General features: G+C 47.2%; 1 pseudogene; it reads left to right on the top strand.

The window, feature by feature from the left end:
* Positions 1 to 3263: 3263 nt before the first annotated feature.
* LOC126095956 (5S ribosomal RNA) lies at positions 3264 to 3381 on the top strand (annotated as a pseudogene).
* The last annotated feature ends 7495 nt before the right edge of the window (positions 3382 to 10876 follow it).

The raw sequence follows: 10876 nt of genomic DNA, 5'->3' as shown, positions 1-10876 counted from the left end.
CTGCTGATCATTTGCGAAGGACGAGTAACATTAGTTCTTATCCACACGACAAACGTAATTGAAGTAGCAATTGAGGAAGAATGGCTGCAAACATTAACAAAACATACACGATAATGGACTGTAGTCGAATCAGACCAGGTGATGCTGAGCGAATAAGATTAGGAAACGAGACACTTAAAATGTAGGTGAGTTTTCCTATTTGCGCAGCAAAATAAATGATGATGGCCAAAGTAGAGAGGATATAAGGTGTAGGCTGGAAATGCCAAGAAAAGCGTTTCTGAAGAAGAGGAATTTGTTAACATCGAATGTAGATTCAAGTGTCAGAAAATTATTTGTATGGAGTGTAGTCATGTATGGAAATGAAACAATCACGATAAACAGTTTAGACAAGAAGAGAATAGAAGCTTTTAAAATTGGGTGCTACAGATGAATGCTGATGATTAACTAATAAGGAGGTACTGAGTAGAATTGGGGAGGGAAGAAGTTTGTGACTCAACCTGACTAGAAGAAGGGATCGGTTGAAAGAACACAGTCTGAGACATCAAGGGATCACCGATTTAGTATTGGAGGGGATTGAGTGTGTGTCGAAAGGTGGGGAGGGGGGGGGATAAAAATCGTAGAGGGAGACCAAAATGAACACAGTAAGCAGATTAAGAAGGTTGTAGGCTGCAATAGTTATTCGGAGGTGAAGACTCTTGCCAATAGTTATTCGGAGGTGAAGACTCTTGCACAGGATACAGTAGTATGGAGAGCTGCCTCAAACCAGTCTGCGGACTGAAGACCACAACAACAATATAAGGTAATTACTCCTCTTGTATCAAACGAGATACTGAAGCAAGTATGGTTTTTTTTCTAATAGGAGCGAAGTATTTTTAATGGCATATGAAACCTCTTGAAAACACGAGTACAGTACTGCAACTCCTTTGAAGTTTCAGTTGAAACTGTGCCAAAAAAAAAAAAAAAAATCTGTAAATATGATAAAATTGGGAAGGTAATCGGTCTAAACACTGACAAGTGTGGCTATCGCGCTAAGCTCCACCATCATTTCAAGCTTTTCCACAGTTCTCTTGTTTCCACAAAACCTGTTCACTTATACGTAACTATGCACATATATTTGAAACAGTATTACCTAATCCCGTTCAGATACGCTGTAAGTTAGCATTTAGTTCTAATTACAACTGTAGCTAACCCTGTATCTGTGTCGTATAAAGTAGGGTCAAGAGGAAATACGTTTTATCCTACCAGTGTAGACCTACCCACTTGCTGCACGTGACAACGGGACTTGCATGAGTGCCCCATTTGGAGTAGTTTACATGTCGATAGCCGATTCCGGCCGCCGCACCTTTCAACTTTACAACGTTTCTACGATACTTATGCGAAAAGTTGCAACGACATTATCTAGCATCGTATCACTGTACTCATTTTCTTAACTGCTTTCAAATGCCGTCACAAAACGTAATCACTTGCCACACCAGTGCTGTTGATAAATATATCAGCCACACAGCACACCAACTTGCCAATCTGCTTACTATCACTAAAACTCATTTGGATATCTGTACTGTTCAGAAAATGAAACCAGCGTTACGTCTTACGCAACTCACCTAGTATCTATACACTACCTCTAAATAAAGCTCCCCGCCGCATTTTTTCTGTCTGCATGTAAAGGATAATCTCAGAAGCTACGGTAGTGACTTTGTTACGGGTTTTCACTAACAGAGAGATTCGCGAGGATGGGTTCTGCACGTAATTTATGACCACTACGGCTGTAGACAACTAGTGCTTTCCGGGTCGGGTAGTTAGAATAAAATTAAACTAAATACCAGTAACAACGCAGGAAAAGTAATGACGCAATCTCACATCAGATGATATCGAAAAGCATTTTCAATCCGTGAGCATTGCTGGAATTTCCTTTTCAAATTGGGATGTATTAACATATATTCATCTTTCTTACGCAAAATTAGTTATTAATTTCACGAGGTAAGCACGAACTTGCAACAATTTATAAGGTAACCCACTAACCCGAAACATCTCTCAAATATGTGTAACTAGAAACATGCGGTCTCGTAAGCTTTTTAATACTTTTTATCACATTACTCCACATGAACTGACAAAATTTAAATGAATAGTCAACTATTTCGTATTATAAGCGAATGAAATACTATTTAGCGCTTCTACAGACTTCGTTGATTACGTTATTTGAAATGAACACGAAACATCGTTGATACATGTCTTCCTCTTTTCCATTCTATCAGCTGGTATAACTAACACTGTCATTAAATAATACGGCTATATTCAATATTTGGGCCTGCCGTTGTGGCCGAACGGTGCTAGGCGCTTCCGTCCGGAACCGCGCTGCTGCTACGGTCGCAGGTTCGAATCCTGCCTCGGGCATGGTTGTGTGTGATGTCCTTAGGTTAGTTAGGTTTAAGTAGTTCTAAGTTGTAGGGGACTGATGACCTCAGATGTTAAGTCCCATAGTGTTCAGAGCCATTTGAACCATTTTTTCAAGATTTGGTAGGCGTTTGCGCCAAAATTCGATTTTTGCTTTTAGCCCAAGCATTCCCTACAAAATGTTGTGTTGAGGTGTTTATCTTGCTCTTGAACTATCCACTTGAGATCATCCGTTTCAATGAAAGACTGTGTTTGCTGTGAATAATTATCTGTGGTACAGGTCACAACTGGCTCTTCTTCCGATGAAGCATTTGCTTCACTAATATCACATACTGTTCCATCCTGACCACCAGTTACCATAAAATGAGAATCAGCATTACAATCACGAAAAATGTCATCGTCGTTCCCATTTTCTTCTTCACTTATATAATGTAATTGCTAGTGCACCGAAATTCAAAATTTCTATCAGCTGCAGACGTCTTATTCCTCTTAGAAAATCGCTCCATGCTATAGCTGAAAACTAACGAACTCATTCATATAATAAAACGCTATGAAATAAAAAAAGATCAGAAAGATCTATTGAAAGGAAAATATGCTTTATTTAGAAACATGTGGACATTCGATCCACCTAATCAAACATAATGCAAAACTTGTGGTCAGGCAGGTACCCAATTTTGCACTCAGTCCTAAATAATATACTTTTTTGTTAGACTGACAAACTTAAGTTGATTGTTGCTTTACACACAGCAAGCATTAAAGTGAAGATACCGTTAACGTTTAAAATAAATTATGGTTCTGAAAGACTGTTGATTCAAGTAAAGGATTAAAACATAAGAATCTAAAGAAATAGGTTATTCTAATTTATCCAGTGTGCCAACGGCCTTGCCGCAGCGGTAACACCGGTTCCCGTCAGCTCACCGAAGTTAAGCGCTGTCGGGCTGGGCTAGCACTTGGATGGGTGACCATCCGGTCTGCCGAGCGCTGTTGGCAAGCGGGGTACACTCAGCCCTTGTGATGCAAACTGAGAACCTACCTGATTGAGAATTAGCGGCTCCGGTCTCGGAAACTGACACAAGGCCGGGAGAGCGGTGTGCTGACCACATGCCCCTTCATATCCGCATCCAGTGACGCCTGTGGGTGAGGATGACGCGGCGGCCAGTCGGTACCTTTGAGCCTTCATGGCCTGAGCGGGAAGAGTTTAGTTTTAGTTTTAATTTATCCAGTGCCGAATCAACTGCTCTGTAAAACATACTAACGAGACAGATAAAGTAACATAACATATTGTTTACCTGGTGGAAATGACAAAGTCTGGGAGCTTGTTGCCAGAGGTCACTCCCTGTCGTCCACAGAAAGTTGGACGCCACAGGACGCGAAGTCAGCGTGGTTATAAGCCAAATGGGTGTGGCCCCACAAAAAGAGGCAGTTGAAGGAACGGGAAAAGATAGCTTGTCAATCAGCAACCAGTTACCGCACCTCTGGTGCTGTTTCTCATTACATGGCCCGAGTTACTATTTGTGTAACTTCACATGAGGAAGAATCGCCAGGAAGCGGAAAGAAGAACGAAGTATGACGATTGAAGCCCATGAGTTTGATATTGTTCATAGGACTATCTGACGTGCATGGGGGGCATTCTGAACCACAGGCAGTGTTGCCCGAAGGAGTGGAGGTGGTCGATCTCTAGCAGCTACAGCAGCAGGTGACCGCTACACTGTGGAACAGGCACGAAGAAACCCACATCAAACAACGCCTGCGTTGCAACTACATATAATGGGATGGCAAGGCAAGCAGTCTGATGCGTGACGACTGCATAGTGGCGGTCTCTTTGTCTGAGGGCAGGTACGTAGATCTCCGTTGATATCCACACATCGGCCGCTCCGTTTACTATAGAGTCAAGCGCACTGGAATTGGGCCAGCGAGGAATGGGGTCTCGTGCTCTTCTTGGTTAGAGCAGGTTCATAGTTAGTAGTGACTCTGGACGTACCTTCATGTAACCAGAGGTGAGATCACGTAATGATCCCTGGAACATTGTCGAATATAATCGTTTTGTTGGTCCAGATGTTATGGTATGGAGAGGCATTGGTATACTGGCCTCCAAATCTTTGAACACGCTAACTCACCGGTTAACGTTATCCTGACACTGTACTTCCTAACCATGTGTGTGTATTCACGGGTGCTTTCGGCCCTGAATTCAATTTTATGGGTAACAGTTTTCGAATGCATCGAAAAGTGTATGTGGTAGAGTTCTTGGGATGAGAGGATACTCGGCGAATGGACTAGCCTGCACGTTCCCCTGACCTAAATCCCCGTCCGCCGCTCGTGGTCTCGCGGTAGCGTTCTCGCTTCCCGAGCACGGAGTCCCGGGTTCGATTCCCGGCGGGGTCAGGGATTTTCACCTGCCTCCAGATGACTGGGTGTTCGTGTTGTCCTCATCATTTCATCATCATCCAGGAAAGTGGCGAAATTGGACTGAGCAAAGGTTGGGTAATTGTACGGGCGCTGATAACCACGCAGTTGAGCGCCCCACAAACCAAACATCATCATCATCATGACCTAAATCCCATCGAGCGCATACGAGATGCATTGTGAAGACGTACTGTAGCACGACCAGATGCGCTAACCATCATCCAGCAGCTGTTAACCGCTTCGCTGGAGAAATGATGCGCCCTACAACAATAACTCTTTACCATTCGTGGCTAGCATGGGACCACGTTGCGGACCATTCACTGCCGTCCGTTATGATCACACACCTTGTATGTTGTTGTTGTATGTTAACCGGGGACCTAGAAACGACGGAGAGGCTCCGTGCCCGCCGCAGCCGCAGTGGTCCACAACCCCACGACGACTACCGCAGTCCTCTTCACCCCTCTGCCGCCCCACACCTAACCACTCTTTCAGGGTTACTGTGCGGTTCGGCCCCCGGTGGACCCCTCCCCTAGCGAACGTCTCACACCAGACGAGTGTAGCCCCTATGTTTGCGTGGTAGAGTAATGGTGGTGTACGCGTACGCGGAGAACTCGTTTGCGGAGCAATCGCCGACATAGTGTAGCTGAGGCAGAATAAGGGGAACCAGCCCGCGTTCTCCGAGGTAGATGGAAAACCGCCTGAAAACCATCCACAGACTGGTCGGCTCACCGGACCTCGACACAAATCCGCCGGGCGGATTCGTGCCGGGGACCCGGCGCTCCTTCCCACTCCGAAAAGCCGTGCATTAGACCACTCGGCTAACCGGGCGGGCTGTCACACACCTTACTACGAACCATTTTCCGCTTTTTGTAATGTGCAGGGGATCATTACGAATCGCGGGGACTTCCTCGTAAATATAAGCCCTCGAATAAAAGTGTCATTTCTGTTCGTCTCACTGCACATTTCTTTCAGTTGCCTTGTGTACTATACTGTAACAGTTCTTTCCATGTAGGGGCCAAGTTTCATCGAGGTATGTTACTTGGTAATGATCAATTATGCGAAAGATACTTCCGTCCACATCCCTTGCGAGATTTTGTGCTCCAGCTCTTCGTGAAGCTCCTCTCAAGCTGGTTCCCCCCGGAGATCCGATCGGGGAACTTGAAACTCCGGAACATTTTGAGCTGAGCGAAGCCATGGGGTTTTCTTGGGATAGTTCAGTGGTGGTTTCCCGTTGCCTTCCGCTGTCCTCCAACTCCTATCTGCTCACCGACTCAGTTTCCCGCTGGGGTTGGTTACCCAACCTTCCGCTGAGTTGCTCGGCTTAACAGGGGCACCACGTGTAGGTAGGAAGTTGGAGAAATGAGGTGACAGAGGCTGTGAGAACTCTCTTGCTGAGTTCTTGTAATCGCGTATCACCCCCATTTTATGCCAGAGTCTCATGATGTCTGCAGAAACCCCCCATGTCATTTCCTGGGCCCATATTGTTTACCTGGTGGAAATGACAAAGTCTGGGAGCTTGTTGCCAGAGGTCACTCTGTCGTCCACAGAAAGTTGGACGCCACAGGACGTGAAGTCAGCGTGGTTATAAGCCAAATGGGTGTGGCCCCACAAAAAGAGGCAGTTGAAGGAACGGGAAAAGACTGCTTGTCAATCAGCAACCAGTTACCGCACCTCTGGTGCTGTTTCTCATTACATGGCCCGAGTTACTATTGGTATAACTTCACATGAGGAAGAATCGCCAGGAAGCGGAAAGAAGAACGAAGTATGACGATTGAAGCCCACGAGTTTGATATTGTTCATAGGACTATCTGACATGCATGGGGAGCATTCTGAACCACAGGCAGTGTTGCCCGAAGGAGTGGAGGTGGTGCATGGGGGCTTAATTAAAATATGATTGAAAATATTTTTCGTAGCTGTATGTCCGATTACGCAAGTCTCGTAAACGGTTGGCCCTTACTAGTATTTGTACGCAATCTCACTGCATAGAACGACAACAAAGAATGAAATGAAAATTTTCGTTAACACAATTAATTAATTAAGTCCCCAGCAACTATAAAACCAACGAAACCAAAGCACAAGTATAACTGTTCTGTCTGTGGAAGTGTGACTCAACGTACACATCTGGCACGGTTCTTCTCCAATAAGACAAGAAATTTCAAGTACCATTTATATTGAAGTAATTAAAAAAATTAGAAATACCATAATTGCGCAAGAAAATCAGAATTACACTCTAATACAAGAACACAAGCCAGATGCTTTGTTGACTGAACCTGTAATGATGCATTATGTGAGACACACAAATAATAAAAGAACGTAGTGGTTTTTACCTTCATATATATTGACGAAATGCACTCTGATCATTACAATATCTTCATTAGAATAACATCTGCTATCTCTCCCATCAAATAACTGCATAAAACATGGAACAAACACTCCCTACTACCACATATCCACTCCGACTTCACGACAAGCAGTGTCCACCACAACTTCTCGGCAAGAACTGCCCGCCGCTACTTCTCAATAATCACTGCCAGTGGAGGCGGCAAAACAATACTCTCTGGCGCGATCTCTGGCGCTGTGGCTCAGTGTAGCCACCTTTCAGTGGTCGATCTCTATCAGCTACAGCAGCAGGTGACGGCTACACTGTGGAACAGGCACGAAGAAACCCACATCAAACAACGCCTGCGTTGAAACTACATATAATTGGACGGCAAGACAAGCAGTCTGATGCGTGACGACTGCATAGTGGTGGTCTCTTTGTCTGAGGGCAGGAACGTAGTTCTCCGTTGATATCCACACATCGGCCGCTCCGTTTACTATAGAGTCAAGCGCACTGGAATTGGACCAGCGAGGAATGGGGTCTCGTGCTCTTCTTGGTTAGAGCAGGTTCATAGTTAGTAGTGATTCTGGACGTACCTTCATGTAACCAGAGGTGAGATCACGTAATGATCCCTGGAACATTGTCGAATATTATCGTTTTGTTGGTCCAGATGTTATGGTATGGGGAGGCATTGGTGTAGTGGCCTCCAAATCTTTGAACACGCTAACTCACCGGTTAACGTTATCCTGACACTGTACTTCCTAACCATGTGTGTGTATTCACGGGTGCTTTCGGCCCTGAATTCAATTTTATGGGTAACAGTTTTCGAATGCATCGAAAAGTGTATGTGATAGAGTTCTTGGGATGAGAGGATACTCGGCGAATGGACTAGCCTGCACGTTCCCCTGACCTAAATCCCATCGAGCGCATACGAGATGCATTGTGAAGGCGTACTGTAGCACGACCAGATACGCTCACCATCATCCAGCAGCTGTTAACCGCTTCGCTGGAGAAATGGTGCCCCCTACAACAATAACTCTTTACCATTCGTGGCTAGCATGGGACCACGTTGCGGACCATTCACTGCCGTCCGTTATGATCACACACCTTGTATGTTGTTGTTGTATGCTAACCGGGGACCTAGAAACGACGGAGAGGCTCCGTCCCCGCCGCAGCCGCAGTGGTCCACAACCCCACGACGACTACCGCAGTCATCTTCACCCCTCTGCCGCCCCACACCTAACCACTCTTTCAGGGTTACTGTGCGGTTCGGCCCCCGGTGGACCCCTCCCCTAGCGAACGTCTCACCCCTATATTTGCGTGGTAGAGTAATGGTGGTGTACGCGTACGTGGAGAACTTGTTTGCGCAGCAATCGCCGACATAGTGTAGCTGAGGCAGAATAGGGGGAACCAGCCCGCATTCTCCGAGGTAGATGGAAAACCGCCTAAAAACCATCCAGAGACTGGTCGGCTCACCGGACCTCGACACAAATCCGCCTGGCGGATTCGTGCCTGGGACCAGCGGCTCCTTCCCACTCCGAAAAGCCGTGCGTTACACCACTCGGCTAACAGGGCGGGCTGTCACACACCTTACTACGAACCATTTTCCGCTTTTTGTAATGTGCAGGGGATCATTACGAATCGCTGGGACTTCCTCGTAAATATAAGCAGTCGAATAAAAGTGTCATTTCTGTTCGTCTCACTGCATATTTCTTTCAGTTGCCTTGTGTACTATACTGTAACAGTTCTTTCCATGTAGGGGCCAAGTTTCATCGAGGTATGTTACTTGGTAATGATCAATTATGCGAAAGATACTTCCGTCCCTAAGTTTTGCACACAAGTGTGTGTACTTCATCACGTTGCGCCTAATATCGTGCCGGGTGTTCGTTCACTGACTTATTTCCATGTACAGCAGAGTTCGAACTCATGAGTGATTCCATACAATGTGAAGCTACATTCTATAACTACTGCAGGAGTTAAAGAGTTAAAACTTACAGCGCTGTTTTAATACACTCGAAGAGCCAAAAAGTTAATATCAATTCCCCAAAAGTTGTTATACACTCCTGCAAATGGAAAAAAGAACACATTGACACCGGTGTGTCAGACCCACCATACTTGCTCCGGACACTGCGAGAGGGCTGTACAAGCAATGATCACACGCACGGCACAGCGGACACACCAGGAACCGCGGTGTTGGCATTTGTGCACCGCCGCCGTCAGTGTCAGCCAGTTTGCCGTGGCATACGGAGCTCCATCGCAGTCTTTAACACTGGTAGCATGCCGCGACAGCGTGGACGTGAGCCGTATATGCAGTTGACGGACTTTGAGCGAGGGCGTATAGTGGGCATGCGGGAGGCCGGGTGGACGTACCGCCGAATTGCTCAACACGTGGGGCGTGAGGTCTCCACAGTACATCGATGTTGTCGCCAGTGGTCGGCGGAAGGTGCACGTGCCCGTCGACCTGGGACCGGACCGCAGCGACGCACGGATGCACGGCAAGACCGTAGGATCCTACGCAGTGCCGTAGGGGACCGCACCGCCACTTCCCAGCAAATTAGGGACACTGTTGCTCCTGGGGTATCGGCGAGGACCATTCGCAACCGTCTCCATGAAGCTGGGCTACGGTCCCGCACACCGTTAGGCCGTCTTCCGCTCACGCCCCAACATCGTGCAGCCCGCCTCCAGTGGTGTCGCGACAGGCGTGAATGGAGGGACGAATGGAGACGTGTCGTCTTCAGCGATGAGAGTCGCTTCGCCTTGGTGCCAATGATGGTCGTATGCGTGTTTGGCGCCGTGCAGGTGAGCGCCACAATCAGGACTGCATACGACCGAGGCACACAGGGCCAACACCCGGCATCATGGTGTGGGGAGCGATCTCCTACACTGGCCGTACACCACTGGTGATCGTCAAGGGGACACTGAATAGTGCACGGTACATCCAAACCGTCATCGAACCCATCGTTCTACCATTCCTAGACCGGCAAGGGAACTTGCTGTTCCAACAGGACAATGCACGTCCGCATGTATCCCGTGCCACCCAACGTGCTCTAGAAGGTGTAAGTCAACTACCCTGGCCAGCAAGATCTCCGGGTCTGTCCCCCATTGAGCATGTTTGGGACTGGATGAAGCGTCGTCTCACGCGGTCTGCACGTCCAGCACGAACGCTGGTCCAACTGAGGCGGCAGGTGGAAATGGCATGGCAAGCCGTTCCACAGGACTACATCCAGCATCTCTACGATCGTCTCCATGGGAGAATAGCAGCCTGCATTGCTGCGAAAGGTGGATATACACTGTACTAGTGCCGACATTGTGCATGCTCTGTTGCCTGTGTCTATGTGCCTGTGGTTCTGTCAGTGTGATCATGTGATGTATCTGACCCCAGGAATGTGTCAATAAAGTTTCCCCTTCCTGGGACAATGAATTCACTGTGTTCTTATTTCAATTTCCAGGAGTGTACATTGAGACTGATGACCATAGATGTTATGTCCCATAGTGCTCAGAGCCATTTGTTATACATTGAGGCGACAAAAGCCATGGATATGCTCATATACAGATGGCGATAGTATCGCGTACACCAGGTATAAAAGTGCAGCGAGCTGGTGGAACTGTCATTTCCACACACGAGGAGAGGCCACGACTTTGGGATCACTGATTTACTTTAAGCTTTGTACACCTTTACTAAGCCATTGTCCGCAGCTCGTGGTCTTGCGGTAGCGTTCTCGCTTCCAGCGCACGGGGTCCCGGGTTCGATTCCCTGCGGTG

Source organism: Schistocerca cancellata, chromosome 8 (genome assembly GCF_023864275.1).
Source record: "Schistocerca cancellata isolate TAMUIC-IGC-003103 chromosome 8, iqSchCanc2.1, whole genome shotgun sequence".
Taxonomy (NCBI): Eukaryota; Metazoa; Arthropoda; class Insecta; order Orthoptera; family Acrididae; genus Schistocerca; species Schistocerca cancellata.
The sequence above is the reverse complement of the archived record's forward strand: the minus strand, read 5'-3'. Positions and strand labels throughout refer to the sequence as shown.